The sequence below is a fragment of the Manis pentadactyla genome, chromosome 4, assembly GCF_030020395.1.
Source record: "Manis pentadactyla isolate mManPen7 chromosome 4, mManPen7.hap1, whole genome shotgun sequence".
In the NCBI taxonomy this organism is placed as follows: domain Eukaryota; kingdom Metazoa; phylum Chordata; class Mammalia; order Pholidota; family Manidae; genus Manis; species Manis pentadactyla.
In genome coordinates, this window is record NC_080022.1 from 147,000,212 (window position 1) to 147,016,237 (window position 16,026).

At 40.4% G+C, this 16,026-nt stretch overlaps 1 protein-coding gene and 1 pseudogene across 1 annotated transcript in view; one reads left to right on the plus strand and one right to left on the minus strand.

Moving 5' to 3' along the window:
* Positions 1-16,026, plus strand: part of LOC130683243 (serine/threonine-protein kinase TAO1-like) — a 126,036-nt gene that overhangs the window by 44,319 nt on the left and 65,691 nt on the right.
* On the minus strand, positions 4,412-4,855 carry LOC130683242 (transcription initiation factor TFIID subunit 10-like; annotated as a pseudogene).

The following is a 16,026-nucleotide window of genomic DNA, read 5'->3' on the forward strand; positions in this document are numbered from 1 at the left end:
CATGGAAGGCAGCCTGGACGCCTTGGTGGGCCTGCGAGCGTGCAGCCTCATCCCTACGGGCGATGCTGACTTCTCCCACCCTGCCCCGAGCGCCTTGCACTGGGAGCCCTGCTCCTGCTCTGGTCCCGGCCTCCACTCACGCCCTGCTCTTGACAGGAGGCCTTCCGGGCAGACCCCCTTGTACTGACTTACCTGATCCCTGCTTGCCTCTCGGGCTTCCGCCTGAAGTCACAGTCTACATAGGCTGCCCTGAATGTCCCCCTTCCCCCGACTGGCTGGCGTCCTCCTGGACCCCTCTGCTCCCCGCACACAAGCCCACCCCTCCCCGCTCCAGGCCCTTTGCAGGACCAGCTCCCCACATCAGACTGGGCTCTCATGGGAGCAGACACTCTATCTGGTGGCCGACTCTCTCCCAGCCCCTTCACAGAGCCCAGCCTTGGAGCTGCTGACAGAAGCCTGCAAAGGAAAGAAGCTCTCAGGAGTCCCAACAGGAGGACATGCTGCCTGGCCTCTCGGCGACCCTGAGTTAAGCCCTCTTTCCTGGCCTCCAGGCCAGATTCTCTCCGTGCCACCCTGGGAGCCCCAGGCCTGGGGGAGAGGTCACCTGTGACCCAGGGGCTGAGAGATTCCTATCAGGTAAGGCCACCCTGCACAGCAGCTGGAAACATCTAGATGAGAGAGAGTCGGGAGCACCCATCAGCAGAGCTGCGGCCCTCAGAGCCTGAGACAGTAACCTGTCAGCCAAGGTGCCCCGTGAATATTTCACAGCTGTCAATGTTTAATTAGTGTGGACAGATTAACTCTGAAATCACACACACGTGGGCTGGGCTCCCCACACCTAGAGGGGGGGATTAGAGGAGAGGCCATGCTCGCTGCCATATGGCCAGAGACGCTGCTCACCTCCCCCCAGCCACCCTGCTGCAGGAAGTGGGGCTCCTCAGGAACCTCAGGGAAGGGACGCTGGGAAAGCGGAGGGAAGTGCCTCCCTCTCCGGAGGGGTCTGGGTATGGTGGGGCGAGGTCAGGGCTGGGGCCTGCTCTCGCTGTCAGCAGCCCTCTTCCGGGCCTCCCAGACCCCAGCCTGACTTCCGGGAGCAGGTGTCGGTGTGTAATTACCTCCGTGCCTTTGGCATTTCTGGATTATGCTGTTTGTTTATTGCTTCTGCAGCAGTACCGGGAATCTTTTATTCCCTTTAAGTTTCTTTGAGTTTTATCACATCTTGTGCCACTTTTTAATTTAATGGAGTATCCTTGGACTTCAACATCTGGTAATAAATTACCATTGTTGATGCAGTGTTTATAAAAACATTTGATCAGGGGCTTGTAAAATTTCAGAGCTGGACCTGGGCTCTGCCTGCCTCTCCATGCTGAGGTTAACCTGCCAGCACAAAGAGGAAGTCGGGTCCCACAAACGTACCAGCTTATTCCATGCCCTTGTACCTTTGGGCATGCCCTACTTTCTGCTTTGATCACCTTTCTTCCATTTCTTCCTCCTCCAAGACTAGACAGAGATCTTTTTCCTCCAAGAAGTTGTCACTGAGATCGTATTTTGTAATCATCTGCTAAGCTGAACTCCTCAAAGACAGGAAACAAAACTTCTAAACACATCATGCCTAACTTGGGAATGGGTACATAGTGGGTGCTTAGTGATTTGTTGTTACTTTTAATAAATGGAGGTAAAAAGGAATTTTAGATAGGAACTGAGCTCTCAGAGCACACTGTGATACAGCTGTCTTTCAGTAAGCTCTTGCTGCATAACAAAACCAGCACAAAATCTCAATGGGATAGGATAGTAAGCATTTATTTTCGAGAATATTCAGGTCAGCTGAAATTTGGCTGGTCTAAGTTCAGTTGAGCAATTTGCTTCAAGCCACAGCAGCTGGGGAGCTCTGTTTCTCCCTGAAAGACTGGGGGTTGGCTGGGGGGCTCTGCTCCAAGTGTCTCTCATCCATCCTACACTAGTGGGCTAGCTGGGGCATGCTCATCTCGTGGCAGTGGCACGGGTGCAAGAGAACACACCCAACCACACAAGCACATTTCAAGTCCTTGATTTTGGCACATTGCTAACATCTCATTGAGCAAAGCAAGTCATGTGGTGAAGTCTGAAGTCAGGAAACAGGGACATAAACTCCATATATAATGAAGCCATGGCAAGGGTTAGATGAAGGGAGTAAATAATTAATCCATCACAAAGGGATTCCCAGCACACTATGCACAGGACCCCAGAATGACAATGGGGCAGGAGAGAGACTAGTTCTACAGACCTCTCCAACCATCATCCCCACCCTCTGAAGCCACCCCCGCCAGAGCACCAGAGTTAACAAAACAGCAACAGAGATGAGATTTGAGATTAAAGAAGCCACTGATGTGAGCCACGGGTTATGGCACAAAAGCAGAAAGAAGGGGACAGAACCAAAGCTGAGAATCAAAGTCAAGGCCAGTTTTTAGATGCCAAAAGACAGAAGTCAGAGACAAGGGCAAATAATGGGCTTGGCCAAGAAGCATAGAAAACAGCCTTGGAGCTCAGGCCTGGCTGTGGGTCCAACACACGCTGTTGCCTTGGGAAGCCCCGCCCACCAAGGAAGCCCCTCCCACCCAGGCGCCGTCTCCCGTCGGCGTGATCCTTAAGGACTTCGGACTTTGTGAACCTGACCGTTCCTGATGGCTCGGACGTCCGTTACCCTCAGGCCCACTTCCTCAACCTCCCCCCTATTTCTTTCTCCTCAACATACCAACTCCGAAATCCTCCCTAAACATCTCCATGCGAAAATCAGACAGCCTCTCTCTACATCATCCGAATCCCGGGGCCTCAGGACGAAGGATGATTACCAGCAGCGGGTCACTGACAGGTAGGTGAATTTCTCTCCGACGTGTGGAATCAAATATTGAGAGTTAAAGGAAGCAGCTGGTGGAAGGGAAAGGAATCTTCTTTGGAATCAGAAAGACATGGGTTCAAATTCTGCCACCACCGTTTGCTAGCTGAATAATCTTGAAGAGCCACATGAACTCAGAGGCTCCATTTCCTTGCCTGTAAAATGTGTTCATCAGGGAACCACACAGGGCCGCCAGGGGGTCAAATGACAACACGTGCAACGCAAGGCGCCAGGCCTAGTGCGCGAGCTCGAGCTTGACATATGGCGTCCTTTGCGCTCCCTCTTTGGCCCCAAGCTCTTGGATTTTCACTGATTCTGCCTCCCTCCTCAAAAAATATATATACATACATATAAATTAAAATACCTGCCAAGGGTTTAGTCCCCTCAGCCCCTAAGGCCTCTATCCGGACATGGTGATTTGGACTGGGTAGGCATTATCCAATTGTTCTAAGTATTCTCTTTCCTACCTTTCATCAACTATATTAACAAGGCTTCTGTCCCTTTCTAATTGCCCATCCCTTGGATTTTTTTTCTTTTCCTTGTTAAAGACCAATTTTACAAAGCACTTCAGCAGCTCAGCCATTTTTATCATCATCATTAATTTTATTTCCCTTCTCATTTATTAATGGGCCAGGAGGCTCTCAAGGATTTCTTCCCCCTGATATATTTGTAAAACTCCCTTCCTATTCCCTTTGGCGGCCCCAACACTCCCTACAGCTTTTATTTCTTCCCTTGGCTGCCCTGCTCTTTCTCTGCTGCCTTTGCTGACTCCAGACCTTCCTTTCTGGACCCCCTCCCTGGCTGCCTCCTGTGATCCTCCTCTGCTACCCCTCCCTCCTCCCTCCCTCCTCAGACTTCATGGCAGGCCTGGCCTCTGAGACGGTCTCCAGTGGGGGCCCTGGAGGCCTTTAGTTAGCAGCAGGGGCTTGTCTGCTTGTTTCTGTTCTGCTCCCACTCTGTGAGCAGAGAGGCCCTTTTATCCACGTTGGCAGTCGGATGGAAGGGACCAGAGGCCTAGCCCCCTCCTACCGCTTCATTGCGTTAAATGTATCCTGCCACTCCCTTCTGGCCTGTAAGGTTTCTGCTGAGAAGTTCTGATGATAGCCTGATGGGTTTTCCTTTGCATGTGATCTTTTTAGTCTCTTTGGCTGCTTTTGATAGTCTGTCCTTATCCTTGATCTTTGCCGTTTTAATTATTATATGTCTTGGTGTTGTCTTCCTTGGGTCCCTTGTGTTGTGAGAACTGTGCACCTCCATTGCCTGAGAGACTATCACTATCCCCAGATTGGGGATGTTTTCAGCAATTACCCCCTCAAAGACACTTTCCCTTTTTTATTTCTCTTCTTCCTCTGGTACCCCTATACGAACATTATTCTGTTTGGATTGGTCACACAGTTCTCTCAATATTTTTTCATTCCTAGAGATTCTTCTTTCCTGTTGCTCTTTCAGGATTAGTTGCATTATATGTTCATACTATATGTGGTTTTGGGAGGAAGCCTCTGTCTCACCTCTCCTGCCACCATCTTTAAACCAATCCTGTCAGTAGTGTAGCTTCTTTACACTGATGTCATACTCACTGAGGGCCAGGGTCAAGTCTTCCATAGTTAAATGTACTTGCGGCCTTTGCCTTTGCTTTGGGAGGTGCCAGAGGCTGTGCCTTTCATTTTGTGTTGTTGCAGGGCATCATGGGCAGTATCTGAGATGAATTGATGGGCAGCTAGGGAGATGAGCTGAATTACATGTGCGTTCACGGCCTCAAAGCCAGCATGGTGCAGCAGTATCCAGTCAATACATCTGGGAATATAGATATGGAATCCTTCAGCTGCAATCAGGAAGTCCACTAGAGGTGTGCTGGGTACCATCGGCCTCACCGCTCCATTGGCAGTGTTGAGAGTGGCCCCCTCTGAGGACGCTGCACCGCGCAATGATGGCTTCCCCGCTCCGCTCGGCCAGCTCTCCAGCCTGCACTGCCGTGCTTCCCATGCCCCCTGCTCGCCTCCAGCCGCAGACACCCCTGCTGTCACTGTGGGGCTGGCCTTGTTCCTTTTTGCAGCAGTGCACTGAGGGCCGTGCTGATGGGCACAGGCAGTAGAAGCCAGTGCTTCTTTGCAGTCTGAGCCTGAGCCGCTACGGTTTGTCAACCGGGTGCAGGACGCAGCTTTCTATTTCTTCTTGAGTGAGTTCTGGTAGTTAATAACTAGCACAACCAAGTAATTTGCCCATTTCAGCTATTTTGTCAAATTTAGGAGTTTAGAGGTGTTCATTGTATTTCCGTATCCTTTTAATGTCTTTAGGGATATAGTAATATCCCCTCTTTTGGGAAATTTGCTCTTGTTTTCTTTGGTTAGCTTGGCACCGTTCTTTCAGTTGTACTGACTTTTGTTTCTCTGCAAAAAACTAGCTTTCATTTTACTGATTTTGTTGTTTACTTTCATTGATTTCTATTCTGTCTTTAGTATGTCCTTCTATATTTAGTTTTGGTTTTATTTGCTTTTCTCTTTCTAGATTTTAAGATGGGAGCTTGGATTGTTCTTTCGAGTCTTTTTCTACTATGACTTAGTGCCTTAATTTCTGAGTAAGAATCCTGTAAATTTTATGTTATATTTTTATTTTCACACAATTCATATTATTTTCTCTTTTCCCTTGAAATATCTTTATTGACCCATGGGTTACTTAGAAGTGTATGCAATTTCCAAACTTGAGGTTGTTTTGCTTTTGACTGTTTTGTTACTGATTTTAAGTTTATTACCCTCTTATCAGAAAATGTTTTGTATGAATTGAAATTTTTCACTTGTTAAGATTAGTTTTATGGCCCAAGGTATGATGTCATAGTGAATGTCATAATGCACACTTGAAAAGAATGCCCGTTGTGTTGTGGCCAGGTGACATACCTGAATGTCATTCGGTCCTGTTGGTTGGTGGTGTTGGTCTATGGTGGTGGTGTTCGAGTTACAGACTTTTCTCTTTTCAGTTGTATCAATTTTTCCTTCCTGTAATTTGAAGCTCTTTTGTCAGGTGAGTGTACATTTAGAATTTGATGAATGGAATCATAAAATTATGTAATGTCCCTCTTTACTCCTTGTAATTTTCATAGCTCTGAAGCTCTGAATATTTTGTCTGGTATTAATATAGCCTTTAGCTTTCTTTTGTTTAATATTTCACATTTCCCTTGAAGGAGGTCAGATTCTGTTAGATTCCATCATCTGTGTCTGTGTCTTTGTCTCTCTCTCTCTCTCTCTCTATTTTTTCTTTTTAAATTCATTCCACAAGACTTTTGCTTAGATGAAGGATTCTCTTCTGGGTTGGCAGTTCTTTTCTTTCCTCCCTTTAAAGATATTATTCCACATTCTGTGGCCTCCGTTGTATTTCATGAGAAATCTGTAATCATTCAAATTTTAGTTTATCTTTGGTTTTCAGCATCATGACATAGGCCTTATAAGGCCTAACTGTTCGTTACTGATTTTGAGTTGAGGCCTTCTCAGACCTAAACTCTTTGAAATTGCTGTTTGGGGTTAGCTGAGCATCTTGAATCTCTAAATTTATGTTTTTCTCAAATCTGTGATCTTTTCAGTTTTCAGTAAGAATTGTTTTCTCTAAAATAATTAAATTTTATTTTCCTTTGTATAACACCTATAATGTGAAATTTAGACAAATTGATACTGTCCCACAAGTTTCTAAGGATGTATTCATTTTCTCCAATGCTTTTTCCTCTCTTTTCTTCAGTCTAGATAATTTCTATTGCTTTCTTATCTTCAGGTTTACAGACTGTTCTATCATTTCTTTTCAGGGGTTGAGCCCATGCACTTTCTTTTAATTACATTTTTCAGTTCTAAATTTTTCCATGTCAATCTGTTTTTATAGTTTGTATTTTTCTGCTAAGAACTTAAGTCTTTCCAGTTTTTTCAAGAGTGTTAACCATTAGCGCATGTACTATGCTTATAACAGCTGCTTTAAAGTCTTTATATGATAATTCCAGCATGAGGCATCTCAAAATAGGCATCTGTCCATTCTTCCCCTGCTAATTTGTCACATTTTCCAGTTGTGTGTATGTGTGTGTTGTTTGTTTCACCATGTGGACTAAAGTTTGAATTTTCTTCTGGCCATTTTGAATATGATATTGTCATTTCTGAGTCATGTTTGCATCTTCTCAAGAAGGTTGATTTGTTTTATTTCTTTACTTACTTACTTTTAATTTTCAGTAAGGTATGATTGATATACAACCTTATGAAGGTTTCACATGAAAAACCAATGTGGTTACTACATTTACCCATATTATCAAGTCCTCACCCATACCCCCATGCAGTCGCTGTCCATCAGGGCAGCAAGATGCCACAGATCCACTATGTGCCTTCTCTGTGGTACACTGTTCTCCCCGTGATCCCCCACACCATGTGTACTAAGCATAATACCACTCAATCCCCTACTCCCTCCCTCCCACCCGCCCTCCCACACCCCTCCCCTTTGGCAGCGTTCTTTCAGTTGTACTGACCTTTGTTTCTCTGCATAAAACTAGCTTTGATTTACTGATTTTGTCGTTTAGTTTCATTGATTTCTATTCTGTCTTTCGTATGTCCTTCTATATTTAGATTTGGTTTTGTTTGCTTTTCTCTTACTAGATTTTAAGACGGGAGCTCAGATTATTCATTGGAGTTTTTTTCTACTATGGTTTAGGGCCTTAATTTCTGAGTAAGAATCCTGTAAACTTGATGTTATATTTTTATTTTCACACAATTCATATTATTTTCTCTTTTCCCTTGAAATATCTTTATTGACCCATGGGTTACTTAGAAGTGTATGCAATTTCCAAACTTGAGGTTGTTTTGCTTTTGACTGTTTTGTTACTGATTTTAAGTTTATTACCCTCTTATCAGAAAATGTTTTGTATGAATTGAAATTTCTCACTTGTTAAGATTAGTTTTATGGCCCAAGGTATGATGTCACAGTGAATGTCATAATGCACAATTGAAAAGAATGCCCGTTGTGTTGTGGCCAGGTTACATACCTGAATGTCATTCGGTCCTGTTGGTTGGTGGTGTTGGTCTATGGTGGTGGTGTTCGAGTTACAGACTTTTCTCTTTTCAGTTGTATCAATTTTTCCTTCATGTAATTTGGAACTCTTTTGTCAGGTGAGTGTACATTTAGAATTTGATGAATGGACTCATAACATTATGTAATGTCCCTCTTTACTCCTTTAATTTTCATAGCTCTGAAGCTCTGAATATTTTGTCTGGTATTGATATAGCCTTTAGCTTTATTTTGTTTAGTATTTCACATTTCCCTTAATGGAGGTCAGATTCTCTTAGCTTTCCATCATCTGTGTCTTTGTCTCTCTCTCTCTCTCTCTCTCTCTCTCTCTCTCTCTCTACTTTTTTTGCATTCATTCCACAAGACTTTGGCTTAGATTAGGGATTCTCTTCTGGGTTGGCAGTTCTTTCCTTTCCTCACTTTAAAGATATTATTCCACATTCTGTGGCCTCCATTGTATTTCATGAGAAATCTGTAATCATTCAAATTTTAGTTTATCTTTGGTTTTCAGCATTATGACATGTTAAAGCCTTATCAGACCTGACTGTTTGTTACTGATTTTGAGTTTAGGCCTTCTCAGACCTAAACTCTTTGAATTTGCTCTGTTTGGGACTTGCTGAGTGTCTTGAATATCTAAATTTATGTTTTTGTCAAATCTGTGATCTTTTCTGCTTTTAGTAAGAATTGTTTTCTCTAAAATAATTAAATTTTCTTTTGCTTTATATAACACCTGTAATGTGAAATTTAGACAAATTGATACTGTCCCACAAGTTTCTAAGGATGTATTCATTTTCTCCAATGTTTTGCCTCTCTTTTCTTCAGGGTAGGTAATTTCTATTGCTTTATTATCTTCAAGTTTACAGACTCTTCTATCATCTCTGTTCAGTGGTTGAGCCCATGCAATTTCTTTTAATTATATTTTTCAGTCCTAAATTTTCCCATGTGGATCTTCTCTTATAGTTTGTATTTTTCTGCTAAGAACTTGTCTTTCCAGGTTTTTCAAGAGTGCTAACCAATAGCACATTTACTATGCTTATAACAGCTGCTTTAAAGTCTTTGTATGATAATTCCAGCATGAGGCATCTCAAAATAAACATCTGTCCTTTCTTCCCCTTGATAATTTGTCACATTGTGCGGTTGTGTGTGTATGTGTGTGTGTGTGTGTGTGTGTGTGTGTGTGTGTGTGTGTTGTTTGTTTCAGCATGTGGAGTAAAGTTTGAATTTTATTCTGGCCATTTTGAATATGATATTGTCATTTCTGAGTCATGTTTGCATCTTCTCAAGAAGGTTGATTTGTTTTATTTCTTTATTTACTTACTTTTAATTTTCAGTAAGGTATGATTGATATACAATCTTATGAAGGTTTCACATGAAAAACCAATGTGGTTACTACATTTACCCATATTATCAAGTCCTCACCCATACCCCCATGCAGTCGCTGTCCATCAGGGCAGCAAGATGCCACAGATCCACTATGTGCCTTCTCTGTGGTACACTGTTCTCCCCGTGATCCCCCACGCCATGTGTACTAAACATAATACCCCTCAATCCCCTTCTCCCTCCCTCCCACCCGCCCTCCCACACCCCTCCCCTTTGGCAGCGTTGTTTCAGTTGTACTGACTTTTGTTTCTCTGCAAAAAACTAGCTTTGATTTTACTGATTTTGTCGTTTAGTTTCATTGATTTCTATTCTGTCTTTCGTATGTCCTTCTATATTTAGATTTGGTTTTGTTTGCTTTTCTCTTACTAGATTTTAAGACGGGAGCTTAGATTATTCATTGGAGTTTTTTTCTACTATGGTTTAGTGCCTTAATTTCTGAGTAAGAATCCTGTAAACTTGATGGTATATTTTTATTTTCACACAATTCATATTATTTTCTCTTTTCCCTTGAAATATCTTTATTGACCCATGGGTTACTTAGAAGTGTATGCAATTTCCAAACTTGAGGTTGTTTTGCTTTTGACTGTTTTGTTACTGATTTTAAGTTTATTACCCTCTTATCAGAAAATGTTTTGTATGAATTGAAATTTCTCACTTGTTAAGATTAGTTTTATGGCCCAAGGTATGATGTCACAGTGAATGTCATAATGCACACTTGAAAAGAATGCCCGTTGTGTTGTGGCCAGGTGACATACCTGAATGTCATTCGGTCCTGTTGGTTGGTGGTGTTGGTCTATGGTGGTGGTGTTCGAGTTATAGACTTTTCTCTTTTCAGTTGTATCAATTTTTCCTTCCTGTAATTTGAAGCTCTTTTGTCAGGTGAGTGTACATTTAGAATTTGATGAATGGACTCTTAACATTATGTAATGTCCCTCTTTACTCCTTGTAATTTTCATAGCTCTGAAGCTCTGAATATTTTGTCTGGTATTGATATAGCCTTTAGCTTTCTTTTGTTTAATATTTCACATTTCCCTTAATGGAGGTGAGATTCTCTTAGCTTTCCATCATCTGTGTCTTTGTCTCTCTCTCTCTCTCTCTCTCTCTCTCTACTTTTTTCGCATTCATTCCACAAGACTTTTGTTTAGATAAAGGATTCTCTTCTGGGTTGGCCGTTCTTTTCTTTCCTCACTTTAAAGATATTATTCCACATTCTGTGGCCTCCATTGTATTTCATGAGAAATCTGTAATCATTCAAATTTTAGTTTATCTTTGGTTTTCAGCATTATGACATGTTTAGGCCTTATCAGGCCTGACTGTTTGTTACTGATTTTGAGTTTAGGCCTTCTCAGACCTAAACTCTTTGAATTTGCTCTGTTTGGGACTTGCTGAGTGTCTTGAATCTCTAAATTTATGTTTTTGTCAAATCTGTGATCTTTTCTGCTTTTAGTAAGAATTGTTTTCTCTAAAATAATTAAATTTTCTTTTCCTTTATATAACACCTGTAATGTGAAATTTAGACAAATTGATACTGTCCCACAAGTTTCTAAGGATGTATTCATTTTCTCCAATGTTTTTTTCCTCTCTTTTCTTCAGTGTAGGTAATTTCTATTGCTTTATTATCTTCAAGTTTACAGACTCTTCTATCATCTCTGTTCAGTGGTTGAGCCCACGCAATTTCTTTTAATTATATTTTTCAGTCCTAAATTTTCCCATGTGGATCTTCTCTTATAGTTTGTATTTTTCTGCTAAGAACTTGTCTTTCCAGGTTTTTCAAGAGTGCTAACCAATAGCACATTTACTTTGCTTATAACAGCTGCTTTAAAGTCTTTTTATGATTATTCCAGCATGAGGCATCTCAAAATAAACATCTGTCCTTTCTTCCCCTTGATAATTTGTCACATTGTGCGGTTGTGTGTGTGTGTGTGTGTGTGTGTGTTGTTTGTTTCAGCATGTGGAGTAAAGTTTGAATTTTATTCTGGCCATTTTGAATATGATATTGTCATTTCTGAGTCATGTTTGCATCTTCTCAAGAAGGTTGATTTGTTTTATTTCTTTACTTATACTTTTAATTTTCAGTAAGTTATGATTGATATACAACCTTATGAAGGTTTCACATGAAAAACCAATGTGGTTACTACATTTACCCATATTATCAAGTCCTCACCCATACCCCCATGCAGTCGCTGTCCATCAGGGCAGCAAGATGCCACAGATCCACTATGTGCCTTCTCTGTGGTACACTGTTCTCCCCGTGATCCCCCACGCCATGTGTACTAAACATAATACCCCTCAATCCCCTTCTCCCTCCCTCCCACCCGCCCTCCCACACCCCTCCCCTTTGGCAGCGTTCTTTCAGTTGTACTGACTTTTGTTTCTCTGCAAAAACCTAGCTTTGATTTTACTGATTTTGTCGTTTAGTTTCATTGATTTCTATTCTGTCTTTTGTATGTCCTTCTATATTTAGTTTTGGTTTTGTTTGCTTTTCTCTTACTAGATTTTAAGACGGGAGCTTAGATTATTCATTATTCATTGGAGTTTTTTTCTACTATGGCTTAGTGCCTTAATTTCTGAGTAAGAATCCTGTAAACTTGATGTTATATTTTTATTTTCAAACAATTCATATTATTTTCTCTTTTCCCTTGAAATATCTTTATTGACCCATGGGTTACTTAGAAGTGTATGCAATTTCCAAACTTGAGGTTGTTTTGCTTTTGACTGTTTTGTTACTGATTTTAAGTTTATTACCCTCTTATCAGAAAATGTTTTGTATGAATTGAAATTTCTCACTTGTTAAGATTAGTTTTATGGCCCAAGGTATGATGTCACAGTGAATGTCATAATGCACACTTGAAATGAATGCCCGTTGTGTTGTGGCCAGGTGACATACCTGAATGTCATTCGGTCCTATTGGTTGGTGGTGTTGGTCTATGGTGGTGGTGTTCGAGTTACAGACTTTTCTCTTTTCAGTTGTATCAATTTTTCCTTCATGTAATTTGGAGCTCTTTTGTCAGGTGAGTGTACATTTAGAATTTGATGAATGGACTCATAACATTATGTAATGTCCCTCTTTACTCCTTTAATTTTCATAGCTCTGAAGCTCTGAATATTTTGTCTGGTATTGATATAGCCTTTAGCTTTCTTTTGTTTAGTATTTCACATTTCCCTTAATGGAGGTCAGATTCTCTTAGCTTTCCATCATCTGTGTCTTTGTCTCTCTCTCTCTCTCTCTCTCTCTCTCTCTCTACTTTTTTCGCATTCATTCCACAAGACTTTTGCTTAGATAAAGGATTCTCTTCTGGGTTGGCCGTTCTTTTCTTTCCTCACTTTAAAGATATTATTCCACATTCTGTGGCCTCCATTGTATTTCATGAGAAATCTGTAATCATTCAAATTTTAGTTTATCTTTGGTTTTCAGCATTATGACATGTTTAGGCCTTATCAGGCCTGACTGTTTGTTACTGATTTTGAGTTTAGGCCTTCTCAGACCTAAACTCTTTGAATTTGCTCTGTTTGGGACTTGCTGAGTGTCTTGAATCTCTAAATTTATGTTTTTGTCAAATCTGTGATCTTTTCTGCTTTTAGTAAGAATTGTTTTCTCTAAAATAATTAAATTTTCTTTTCCTTTATATAACACCTATAATGTGAAATTTAGACAAATTGATACTGTCCCACAAGTTTCTAAGGATGTATTCATTTTCTCCAATGTTTTGCCTCTCTTTTCTTCAGGGTAGGTAATTTCTATTGCTTTATTATCTTCAAGTTTACAGACTCTTCTATCATCTCTGTTCAGTGGTTGAGCCCATGCAATTTCTTTTAATTATATTTTTCAGTCCTAAGTTTTCCCATGTGTTTCTTCTCTTATAGTTTGTATTTTTCTGCTAAGAACTTGTCTTTCCAGGTTTTTCAAGAGTGCTAACCAATAGCACATTTACTATGCTTATAACAGCTGCTTTAAAGTCTTTGTATGATAATTCCAGCATGAGGCATCTCAAAATAAACATCTGTCCTTTCTTCCCCTTGATAATTTGTCACATTGTGCGGTTGTGTGTGTGTGTGTGTGTGTGTGTGTGTGTTGTTTGTTTCAGCATGTGGAGTAAAGTTTGAATTTTATTCTGGCCATTTTGAATATGATATTGTCATTTCTGAGTCCTGTTTGCGTCTTCTCAAGAAGGTTGATTTGTTTTATTTCTTTACTTACTTACTTTTAATTTTCAGTAAGGTATGATTGATATACAATCTTATGAAGGTTTCACATGAAAAACCAATGTGGTTACTACATTTACCCATATTATCAAGTCCTCACCCATACCCCCATGCAGTCGCTGTCCATCAGGGCAGCAAGATGCCACAGATCCACTATGTGCCTTCTCTGTGGTACACTATTCTCCCCGTGATCCCCCACGCCATGTGTACTAAACATAATACCCCTCAATCCCCTTCTCCCTCCCTCCCACCCGCCCTCCCACACCCCTCCCCTTTGGCAGCGTTCTTTCAGTTGTACTGACTTTTGTTTCTCTGCAGAAAACTAGCTTTGATTTTTCTGATTTTGTCGTTTAGATTCATTGATTTCTATTCTGTCTTTTGTATGTCCTTCTATATTTAGTTTTGAGTTTGTTTGCTTTTCTCTTACTAGATTTTAAGACCAGAGCTTAGGTTATTCATTGGAGTTTTTTTCTACTATGGTTTAGTGCCTTAATTTCTGAGTAAGAATCCTGTAAACTTGATGTTATATTTTTATTTTCACACAATTCATATTATTTTCTCTTTTCCCTTGAAATATCTTTATTGACCCATGGGTTACTTAGTAGTGTATGCAATTTCCAAACTTGAGGTTGTTTTGCTTTTGACTGTTTTGTTACTGATTTTAAGTTTATTACCCTCTTATCAGAAAATGTGTTGTATGAATTGAAATTTTTCACTTGTTAAGATTAGTTTTATGGCCCAAGGTATGATGTCACAGTGAATGTCATAATGCACACTTGAAAAGAATGCCCGTTGTGTTGTGGCCAGGTGACATACCTGAATGTCATTCGGTCCTGTTGGTTGGTGGTGTTGGTCTATGGTGGTGGTGTTCGAGTTATAGACTTTTCTCTTTTCAGTTGTATCAATTTTTCCTTCCTGTAATTTGAAGCTCTTTTGTCAGGTGAGTGTACATTTAGAATTTGATGAATGGACTCTTAACATTATGTAATGTCCCTCTTTACTCCTTGTAATTTTCATAGCTCTGAAGCTCTGAATATTTTGTCTGGTATTAATATAGCCTTTAGCTTTCTTTTGTTTAATATTTCACATTTCCCTTAATGGAGGTGAGATTCTCTTAGCTTTCCATCATCTGTGTCTTTCTCTCTCTCTCTCTCTCTCTCTCTCTCTCTACTTTTTTCGCATTCATTCCACAAGACTTTTGTTTAGATAAAGGATTCTCTTCTGGGTTGGCCGTTCTTTTCTTTCCTCACTTTAAAGATATTATTCCACATTCTGTGGCCTCCATTGTATTTCATGAGAAATCTGTAATCATTCAAATTTTAGTTTATCTTTGGTTTTCAGCATTATGACATGTTTAGGCCTTATCAGGCCTGACTGTTTGTTACTGATTTTGAGTTTAGGCCTTCTCAGACCTAAACTCTTTGAATTTGCTCTGTTTGGGACTTGCTGAGTGTCTTGAATCTCTAAATTTATGTTTTTGTCAAATCTGTGATCTTTTCTGCTTTTAGTAAGAATTGTTTTCTCTAAAATAATTAAATTTTCTTTTCCTTTATATAACACCTGTAATGTGAAATTTAGACAAATTGATACTGTCCCACAAGTTTCTAAGGATGTATTCATTTTCTCCAATGTTTTTTTCCTCTCTTTTCTTCAGTGTAGGTAATTTCTATTGCTTTATTATCTTCAAGTTTACAGACTCTTCTATCATCTCTGTTCAGTGGTTGAGCCCATGCAATTTCTTTTAATTATATTTTTCAGTCCTAAATTTTCCCATGTGGATCTTCTCTTATAGTTTGTATTTTTCTGCTAAGAACTTGTCTTTCCAGGTTTTTCAAGAGTGCTAACCAATAGCACATTTACTATGCTTATAACAGCTGCTTTAAAGTCTTTGTATGATAATTCCAGCATGAGGCATCTCAAAATAAACATCTGTCCTTTCTTCCCCTTGATAATTTGTCACATTGTGCGGTTGTGTGTGTGTGTGTGTGTGTGTGTGTGTTGTTTGTTTCAGCATGTGGAGTAAAGTTTGAATTTTATTCTGGCCATTTTGAATATGATATTGTCATTTCTGAGTCATGTTTGCATCTTCTCAAGAAGGTTGATTTGTTTTATTTCTTTACTTACTTACTTTTAATTTTCAGTAAGGTATGATTGATATACAACCTTATGAAGGTTTCACATGAAAAACCAATGTGGTTACTACATTTACCCATATTATCAAGTCCTCACCCATACCCCCATGCAGTCGCTGTCCATCAGGGCAGCAAGATGCCACAGATCCACTATGTGCCTTCTCTGTGGTACACTGTTCTCCCCGTGATCCCCCACGCCATGTGTACTAAACATAATACCCCTCAATCCCCTTCTCCCTCCCTCCCACCCGCCCTCCCACACCCCTCCCCTTTGGCAGCGTTCTTTCAGTTGTACTGACTTTTGTTTCTCTGCAGAAAACTAGCTTTGATTTTTCTGATTTTGTCGTTTAGATTCATTGATTTCTATTCTGTCTTTTGTATGTCCTTCTATATTTAGTTTTGAGTTTGTTTCGT